The sequence below is a fragment of the Pezoporus wallicus genome, unplaced genomic scaffold (genome assembly GCF_028554395.1).
Source record: "Pezoporus wallicus isolate ANWC-B61680 ecotype Strahan unplaced genomic scaffold, APGP_CSIRO_Pwel_v1 contig_6783, whole genome shotgun sequence".
Lineage (NCBI taxonomy): Eukaryota > Metazoa > Chordata > Aves > Psittaciformes > Psittacidae > Pezoporus > Pezoporus wallicus.
In genome coordinates this window covers 504,447-515,024 of record NW_026637555.1, presented here as the reverse complement: position 1 = coordinate 515,024, position 10,578 = coordinate 504,447, and the positions used below count along the sequence as shown (strand labels likewise).

Below are 10,578 nucleotides of genomic sequence, written 5' to 3'. Positions count from 1 at the left end.
CGACAGTTAATTTTTCTAATGACACACAAAACTACCAGGAGTGTTTCTGACATTTTCCATTTAATTCCCTTCCCCAAAAATCTACAAAACAAAACAACAAAGAGCTGCAGGACTAACAAACACTAGGCTCTCTCTTCCTTGGAAATCATTTGAACTTGCAGTAGGAAGTTGTTTCTTGTTGCAGATATTAGACTATCATCTATCAAACCGAACCACTAAGTCCCTGGAAACAAAGACCATTAAGTGCCAATTAAAAAATATATTAAAGATTCTCCTTCTCCCCTCAGATTATTGTTATAGCTTGCTGAAAAGACACATGCAGGTATTTTTCTAATGGATGGTTAACTGAAAAAAGCCTAGTTCAAAATAACTTTGCTGCTATTAAAATTACTCATCTTTTGTATAAAACAGGATATATTTTGCCACAAAACTTGGCATCATTTCTTACAGATGAAATACTCATAAACTGCACAGTTCTTGAAAGATTCTGTTGAGATCTATATATCACCATCCCTAAACCAATTTAAACAAATAGAAACCATCCATGATGTCAATACACGTTGGATCAGATCCTATTAGAGTTATTTCTACACGCTGACTCGTTGCTTTTCTACTTTGAACACATTACCTGAAGACTTGGCCACATTGCAATGTTGTTGTTAGGCACAAGTTTCTACTACTAACGCTAAACTGGAAAAAAAAGAAAAGATCAAAGAAAGTTTTGACAGTGAAATTAAGGCACGTGAAGCTGAAATCTGCATTTCTCGCAATGTTTAAATCTTTTGGTTGCAAGCTTTCACTCCCTAAAAGGAAGCACCAGAGGAGATAGAAACAGGGTCAAAAAATGTGTGATAACTTTTCGGTCACTTACTCAGCACCCTCCAAGCACAACCCTTTGCAGTTCCTGAGGTTCATTTTGCAGCATCTTTCTGAGGCAGGTAAGTTGCTACTTTCTTTTAAACAATAGAAGGGAAGTCAAGCCACAAACCCTACACGTAAACAGAATGAATGAGCAAGACCTGATTTAATGGCGGTTTTAATAACAGCTAGTGCAAAAGGTATAAGCAGAAGGTACTCTCATCATTGTCTTTGTAACAAGTCCCCCTTTCTGCCCCATGTCATCTATAGGTATGGACTTTATTATCTAAATCCCCAAACAAGCTATTTTCTTTTCCTAAAAGAGCATGGTCTCAAGTATGGTCCATCAAGACCCCTGAACCAGTTTCTTGGGCTCTGTACAAGTGATGCTTACCTGAACAATCATGCAGCTGCCTCCCATACAGCAACAGCAAGTCCAATCAAAAAAAGTTGTATTTTCTTTTTAGCTGTCCAGAGCAAAAGAAGTTTCCCCTCTCTCCATACTTGTCTAGCATCATCATGGCAATATAGTAAACTCAACTGCCTGGCCCTCTCTGTGCCTAAAAGGCATGAAGGACACAGAGGAACTGTGGGGTCTATCACATGTAAAATTTCTTTTGCAGCACATCAGAATCAGACATAATCTCTTGTGACATGACATCAAGACACAGTTTTGTTTCTTTCTTTACCCCAAGCTAAATGAAGGGTTTATATTCTGCTTGTGGTTAATGCCTATTTTCATAACCATATATCTTTTTAAGCATCTCTTCTGTATCACGCATCACTGCCTTTACAGCAGTGCAGCCCAGAACCCACTGATAACTTGGTTTTCAGAGGTGTACCTGCAAGGATTCTTTTCCTTTCCATTAATTTCACTATTATTCCCTTTATCACTCAATTTTGGCAGTGATTTCCCGAGGCTGAAGGAGCAGAGCAGCAATCTTAGCAGAGAGGGTGCCACAGCCATGCATAGCATCAAGCTGTGGTGAGCCCAAGGGTGGCAGATGGCCATTTCCACCACTCCACAGTAACACTTGTCATTGGGACTGCTGAGCTGCCCTAAACCCCACAACAAAATTGCTCTTTGTTTCCCTCCACCATCCATCAGAGTCTCCTCATTGGAGGAGCAGCTTTGGAAAAGATAAAACAATAAATGGGAGCAGCAGGCAATACTTTGTTTCAGTGGTTTCTTCATTCCAATGTGATCTTTTTCTTGCCAGACTGGGTTTTCACACCTTGGCCTTTGTGCTGCTAGGCATTTGTGTAATGGTGGGAAAGACTCTGCCATTCCCACCACAGCAGGAGATGTCCACCACACACATTCCCCACCACAGACAGAGTAGGTGAATCTCAATTCTTTTGTAAAGGTAAACTTGCAGGTAGGTGTTTGTTGTTTATCTTTTCAAACCATGTGTGCAGCATGGGGTCAGTCCATTTGTCAGCAGGTGACTATTATTAGAATGCAAAGGGAAAACTAGTAGGACCTCATTTGTTTTTAATAACTATTTCTTGCTGAAATTAGTGCATTAACATTCAAAACAACATTCAGTAAAGGAGAAAATTTTACAAATAAGGCCTCTCAGTCGAAAGTTCCACCTTTGTGAATAAACACAGTCCCAGCCATGAGTAAAACCTGGAGTGCCGTCAGGGCAGGGAGTTGCTTGGAAAAGTGGCCAAAAAGAGAAACTTTTCAGACTTTTGAATAAAAGGCAAAGTTTCCTTTAGCAAATATGAAGATATTTTAAAATAACACTTAAAAACATAGTTACTGTAAGTTTATACTTATGAGTCTTATTCCTCATCAGCAGATGGCAACAAGCACTTTACATCCAAAATCTTTTGTGACTAATTGAGGATGCCCACTTCAAAATCACAGCAACAAGCACACATAACATTTATTTTATAAATAAACATTAAATGTGTCTATCTATAAATATGTGTTTAAACACACATTTATTTTTATAAAACCTTCCTAGCCAGGAAAAGTATTAGTATCATCATCATTAGTCCATACTTCTAAACCAGAGTTCTCCCACCTTTTGAATACAACTGCTTGTTTCTATTTTCCACTATTGTTCCCAATAAGACCACTGTTTTTTGCAATACACTGTCGAGTACAGCTCACCTTTCCTGTCCTCTTTCTGCATACCCCAAAGGACAAAAACACATGTACAAATCCTGCATATTCTCTAGCCTCAGCATAGTTGGACAGGTATGATGTCATTTTCCTATCTTCTTAATATTGAAGCCCTTTTTATTTTCTCATGAGCTAAGTGGATTTGTACAGTACATTCATCCACACAGAAATTCATACCAAGAGCTGTGTGTTTGTATTAATCAAAAACATGTGGCAACACGCTATACGTGTAGATAAACAGCATGGGTAATTGAGAGAAATGTTCTGCTCAGCGTTTTGCTTGTTCTGGTGTGTCTGTTGCATTGGTTTGCATTTAATAAGGAAAATTAAACAGAAAAAAAAATATGTTTTATAATTCGCTGCTGAAAAAGTTACAAATTTATAATATTCATTTTCTGGTCCCTACCCTGAGCAATAACTATAAAACATGAAGTCATTTACTCTAGACAGACACCAGATTTTCTTTCATATGCCAAATTCTTTAAGCTATATTACTCTGAAATTGGAATTGATGGAGGACATCTGATGTAAAAGATTCTTTTCTTTAAGTTTAATATGTCACATCACATGATCTTGTCAGGTGGGATCATGTCAATTATATTTATGCCATAATGTGAATCAGCCATGTACAAGTTGACTGTACTAACACAGAGAAAGGAGATAGTGCAAAAAAAAAATAATCTATCTCAGCCATCTTTCCCCTTTTCTTACATTTTTTTAAAGAAGAAAAAAATCTGAGTTACAAGCAGCAGCTAAATCCCAGACAACTTTCTACCAAGCCCAAATTCCTGATCCTAGTTTTGTGTGGGTGGATCAGAGCACCAATAATAGGAAAGCCATGAGATGAAAATGAAAGTGAGCTCTCCTTCCATTTGCTTTGGGCTCAGCTGCAGCTATAGCATTTTTCTTCTACAAAATTCAGACCTTGGTTTGCAGAGATCTTTTTCTGACAAATTTTCCCTCTTCGTTACATCACTGAAACATGAGAGGAACACGATCTGAGATCATGATTCACCTGAAGACGAGGAAAAATACATCAATGACCTGGAAATACCCAGGACCTTTCACATCCTCCCTGACATGTGACAAGCCTCCTGTCAGCCCAAACCACCATGACGGGTGGCAGAGGAAACCTGCCTGGCAGCAGCAATGCCTGCTATGCACTGGGGAATAGCATAGGACCAGATTCTGCTTCCACTTACAACCCCCTTGCTCTGCTGAGTGGTTCAGCAATGAAATTTAGCCACATAAAACCAACTGACTCAGAGATACAAGTGTATGGCACAGTGACACCCAAAACCTGAAATCCCACTTGGATTTCAATGTTATTTGCTAAGAGGGGTGGAAATGTGAAAGGGAAAAGTCCCCCAGATTGAACGTGGTATAAAATAATGAATTTTTGTTCATTGTGCAAAAATGTTTATTTTTCTGGTTTTGTTCTTCAGGAAAGAAAGTATACCTGATGATGCAGGTCTGGTGTTGAACCAGGAAATACAACTAGGCAGAGGTTTCTGCCAAGAACATGTTCTAGCAGAGCTACAAGACTAAGGTCCTATGCCCCTTCCATCACACTATGGTTTTCACTTGTTCTGGTGAGACTGACCACAGCTATCCTTTGGTCCATGATGCTTCTCGCAAGAGTCGCCTTTTCACAATGAACTCAGACAAACAGAAAATCATGTGCTGAGAAAAAACAAATGCGTATACTTGGATTCAAAACCCAGCTTGACCATTTGAGCCCACAACTCAAAGACCATGATCAGTTACCAGGTATGAAGTCCAAAAGAACCAGATGCCTGTATTATTTGTGGCTCTAGATTAGCATCATTTATCCTTAACTGTGAACCTCATTTAAAATACACAAAAGCAGCTTTGCCAGTTCTCATTTAATCCCACACAGAAAGTTGCCTTAATTTGCAGTCAGTGGGGAAGTTGGCTGTTACACCTGTGCCATGGCAGCCTGCGTGTGACTTGTACTTTACTACCCTGGTGTGTCTGAAGGGATGCTTCTGGGGGAATAAAGCTGCCACTAAAAATAGAGCAGGGGTTAAAAAAACAAGTTGCTTCAAAATTTTGCATCCAGTTTTCATGCAAACTGAGTGCAGCCCAGAAATGTAATCTCAGATGGCCAATGCAGCTCATCACGGCGGCAAACAGAGCTGGTGCACAAGTATAGCCTTGCTGGCCGCAAAACAGTGAAGGGTCTCCACCTCCAGCTCAGCACTGCCTCTGCACGCAGAGCAAGAGAAAATATAGGAGTAAAGTCAAAGGCAGGCATATTTAGACTGCCCATTAAGCATCATCTCATGAATTAATACTATCAGAAGTATTAACTCCTTAAAGTAACTAATGCATTATCTCATTCTGGGTTTCAGCAGATATAGGAGAAGGACGATGTTCTTCAGGAGTTAGGAAGCTTTCAGCCTCATGAGAAAATATTTCCATCTGGGAAAAGGAACTACCTGCAGGTAGTTAATGTAGTCCCCAGAGGAAAGTAAAACAGAAAAAGTTAAAGTTGTGATATGATTCGTTTGGCTTTCAGAGTTGCAGCAGAAGTGCTCTAATAGATGCCTGCTATTAGCTATTCATTTGTGCCTTTACGTTCAATAAAAATCTGATTCCCAGATCATCAATGGTAAGAAACAGGTCTTACACATAGAAGACACCCCATCTCTTTCACACTCTTAATTATTGAGGAAAGATGTTTTTACAACTGCATAAGTGGACAAAATGTGCAGCAAGCTTCTCCATAGATCCATGAAAACGAGGTGCTACTGAGCACAAATAAGATATTCCAACTGACAGAGAAAGATATGTTACATTAGTTTATATTTCTGGAGATGATCTAAGCCCTTAGTTATCTGTTACATCAAATGTCTCAGTTTTCCTTCTGTAATCTAATATCCACCTTCAAGCTTGCCCTACATTTAAAATTTATACAGGTTTTTTCAGATGCTGCCATTTTGCCTCAGGCTTTTTAGGTGTTAAGCTCCAGTAATAATCTACACTGTTTCTTTAAGAAAGTTCATCCATTCACTTTAATTACATTTTCAGCCCTGGTTATTGTCCCCGTGCCTGCAAAGAATGTTTCCAGCCATAAAAAACCATTATCTGCCACAATTATGGATAACCAGAGCGTGGCCAGAGGGCAGAAATGCCATGGTGAAAGATTGTACCGCAATTCAGCACAGAATTTATAACTTTCCTCAGGGCTAACTGTCAGCCTGATCACAATGCCTGACAAAAAGATCTAGTAAAGCAAATGCAGATGCTTCTTCTTGCCTGCGTGGTTGCTCTTTTTAGTTGTTTTTTTTTCTTTTTGAGGTGCAGTTTGTTATAACACATTAAGTTGCAGCCACTCTACATGCAGCGCTACAGAAAAGACACCACGCCTGATTCAGTTTGCTGGAGCACAGATTTAGATCATACAAATCCAGCACCATGGTTGTAAATACGCTTTGTTCTCTGCGCAACCAGGGCATCTCAAAGGTACGCAGAAAATACTACTGTTTATTTGCTCTGGTCACAGAAGCTGCAGGCTGTTTCTGCTGTGTTGTGTTCTCTATGCTTGATACTGACGCCAGATGGACACAGAGATGATTTTCCATTGCTACCCATGTTACTGCTCTTGCAACATTAGATCTTTCCATCTCTAATTCTTGTTTTTATTAACATGCAGAGGAATGCTAAACTGGAAGAAATATTAACTTCTTGACACAGTAGTCGAATATATCTAATTCTTTCTCTCATTCCATCTGGACATCTTTGTTCTAATGGAACAGAGGCTTGTCTTAGGCTTCCTGATGTGCAGGATTTCAACAGAAGAGGGCAAGGAGGTCATGAGCCCCATCAAGATATTTGTTGATGAGAATAATAATATAAATCCTTCTGTAACATTTTTCCAGCCAGAAGTCTCAAAGCGCAATACAAACAGGACTCAGAATTATTCTTTTTGGTTTGGCGGGGAAAGAAAACTGAGCAGATAGGAGAGATTCTTGGGTGATGTTCCTGGCATCCCTGATGCCTATGCAACCCCCAGCACAGCAGCATGAGCTGCTGTCCCCACCCATGTGCATGGCAGACATATTTTTGGGCCCTTGTGAAAGGACAATGCAGGTTGAAGTTCTTCCCCTCAGCATGCTCCAGGCTTGCTTTAGCCTGTGCCTGGGTGCTGGTCTCCATTCCCACAGAGCAGACGATCCCCAAAGTTGGACTCTGTGCCTAGTCTCAAACAGACCTTAACATAGAGGTGATAACAGCAAGACCATAATCTCTCATCCTTTGCTTTCTACAGAGGATGTTGCTTTTCTCAGCAAGGAGGCAGCTGCTCAAATGCAAATGCAGAATAAAGACCTGGAAAAGATGTTTGATTTCTACCCCAATCTGTCCCTGGGATTTCAAAAAATGCTGTGCTTCTAAACGGGACAATAATGCCTATGGGCATCTTTTTGCACCGTTAGACATTAAAGGACTTTTAAAAGCTTGGCTCCAGTGCCCACAGATCAGACTGAGAGCATTCACAGCAGTTTCAGTGTAGATTAGCCCAGTTTCTCCTCCTTTCAGTTGTCATTACAGGAATGCAAAATATGGAAAAGATAAAAGTTAAAAAATTCAGATAAGATGACAGAGGTGTTTTTTGCTTGGTCCTGGGCAATGCAGTGAGATGGTGCAGCAGGTAGGTTTTGCCTAACAAAAACCCTTTGACTTTCATTCTAAGCTCTCTGGGCTTCATTCTCTTGAGTCTGACCAGTTCCAGCTCTGATGCAGCAGAGCTCTTTGCAAAGGGAGTATTTCTCACAGTCTCTGAGATGGCAAATCTTCCACATTTCCCACCACCCTAACCCCACTCTGGCATGAACAGGTCATAAGATTTGGCACCTCTGAGTCAGCTTCAAACTCAGTTTCTATCCTAAACAAAATCCAAGGCAGAACTCCACCTCTTGGCATCTCTTCAATAAAACATCATTCTACCTGAACCTCAGAAAAGATAAACTATTAAAGTAATAAGAGGATAATTTAACCTCTTTAATCAGATAATCCTCCAGCACATTGGACATTTATTTGCACGGTATATTCTACAGTAATGAGTTTGCAGCTCAGATTTAAACAATTCCCCACCCTCAGAAAAAAGCTGAAGGAAGTGGTTGAGACATTCCATATCTCAGGTGCCATTATGTGAATGTGAAAACAAATGAGTTTAATTGGGGAGAAATTCATCCCAGACAGAGGGCTTGCCCAAGGCCCTTGTCTGAGAAACCCCACTTAACTCTGCTCTAGTGCAGAACAGCTACACAGGCACTAGATGCCAATTAAGCCCTACTTATCTTTTTAATGAAGGGCTGAATCTGAAAATGAATTATTGTTTTGATGTGTAAATGATGTCGGTTTGGTAAGGTAGTGAAAGTATTCTATCTGGGGGGACAAGCAAAACTAAAGTGATCAAGTGGTTGCATGAACATACATGTAAATGCTACTGAGCTTTCTACTGCTCTCCAGCTAGGAGGAAAATTCTCCACAGTACTCAGACTAAAACTGCATATTCAGCAACTTGAATCACTCTGTGTCTTTGTGCCAGTTTCAGCCAAGCATTCCTTTCAGAGACCAAAACAAACAGAAATACTTCCCTGAAAACTAGAACTTCATTTCAGTGTTTGCTAAAATAATTTCTTTTCTAAGCAGTTGTTCATTCTCCCACTCCCCTCAATTCCATATATGTAAGTGTTGAATGTTCAAAAAAAAAGAAACTGTTTTACCTTGGGCCAAGTCAAACATTTCGTTTAACTTATCCATAACTTTTCAATTGATGAAAATATTTAGAATTTTTTTTTTATTTACCAGGATTTTTTTCCTAAATTTAAAATTGTCCAGAACAAACAAAACCACCGATTAATACAGGCCAATGTATGTTCCAACACCAAGCGATTAATAAAAAAACAATAATTCATTTTAATCTCATTTAAAGTTCAATTTAGGGAATAATTGTCATGATTTCTTAGTTTTTGGTAAGCTGTATCTTTACCTTAAGTAGTGTACATCTTCCGTGTGGCTGCAGTCATGAACAGCGCTTTTTGAAAGACAACATCTCTGATAGGGATCTTTGGAAAAGGAAGCAGTACTCTTGCTATGAAACAAAAGTGAAATATGGTGCTTCCTCTTCACTCAAGTGCCAAAGACCTGCGAGCTAGCTTAGATCCCACCAACAAAATCACTAAAGTTCATCAGGTTTTCAAACTCCTATGATTGCATCCATGGACTGGTGAATGCTGAAAACTGGTGTGCAAGACTATAAAGCTCTACAGATGAGCTCTCCCAGCCAGTGATTTTAGCTTGTGGCCTAAAGTCAGACAGCTGACTTTAAAAAAGCAAGCCTACAAAGAGAAAGCTTAAATACCCATGGGAAGAGGCTGAAAATCACCAGTCCAGAGGAAAAAGCATTCAAAACTGTGTATGATTTTTATGATTTTTGCAGTTTTGAACTTCTCCTTAACAATGCTGGATAGTAGGACATGTCTATTCGAAAACAATAATGCAGCTATTGCTTCAATGTGCTCGTAGTCAGAACTTCATTTTAGTAAGTAGAACTGATGAATTAATTGTCAGACACATAGATATCTCACTTACAAGACTGTTATATTCCTTACAAGACTGTTATATTCCTAGGACAGCTTGCATGATATAGTTAGACTTCAGAGAACAGCTAAAATGATCTACAGAAACCAGTATTTAATGGACAGAGAAGTCATAGTTATCGGCAACAAAGGGTGGAGGGACTTGCTGGTCTTTCTCATCTATGAAATACACTAGTTTTCTGAGAGATAAACAAATGCCATGATTAAGGTGTGAATAATATTAATCTATACCAATAAGCCTCTGTTTTTTGAAAAATCACTGAGATGTCATTGGAAAGCCACAGTCTTGCACTATATTGGTCATATAGGTTTGGGTCTATAGGTAGATATGTTAAATTCCACTTTATAGTTTAAAAAAGACAAAATGCCATCTACTGCTAACTTAAATCATCTTCATTTCTGCTCCACCTTCATTACACAAAATTCCCTTTGCATGATTGCAAGATCAAATCCTTCATCCCAGGCTGTAATTACAGAGCAGTTGGAGAATAGGTGCCATCTTCCCTTTCCAGGGCCATATAACTCGTTAGTCAATCATACTATTAAGACATTTTCAGTTTTAATAAATGAAGGTGGTGTTCATCTCATGGCTGAGAATGGATATTTTCATGGAAATAAATATCTGATGCATATCTTCACAGCATCTCCTTAAGAAAACCATTATCACTTCAAAATAGTTCCTCCCAGCAAAAAGTGCGATTATGTCATTGGTGTACAAGCCAAGTGATGATGAGACGATAGGTTGTGTTTATGTTTTTTGCCATGTTTCAGACCCAAAGAATCAGCCACAGAAAGCTGATGAAACTTGAATACAGTTGCAGACCAGAGAGACTCAGTGCTTCAGCCACCTGCAGTAGTGCAAATGTCCCTCACAAGCTCCATTCAAGCTGATTCGCAAATTAAAACTAGGTTTTGAACCTGCATTTAGTTAGGGCTTGTTCCACAAGCAGGTCC

The 10,578-nt window shown here is 39.4% G+C and overlaps 1 long non-coding RNA gene across 2 annotated transcripts in view; it reads right to left on the bottom strand.

Moving 5' to 3' along the window:
* Positions 1-243: 243 nt before the first annotated feature.
* The window catches only part of LOC130597677 (uncharacterized), a 106,342-nt gene continuing 96,007 nt past the window's right edge, over positions 244-10,578 (bottom strand). Inside the window, exon 4 of one of the 2 annotated variants that reach the window (XR_008971845.1) lies at positions 244-690. This is a non-coding gene — a long non-coding RNA (uncharacterized LOC130597677). The remainder of the gene's footprint in view (positions 691-10,578) is intronic. The other variant, XR_008971844.1, reaches the window with a different exon arrangement.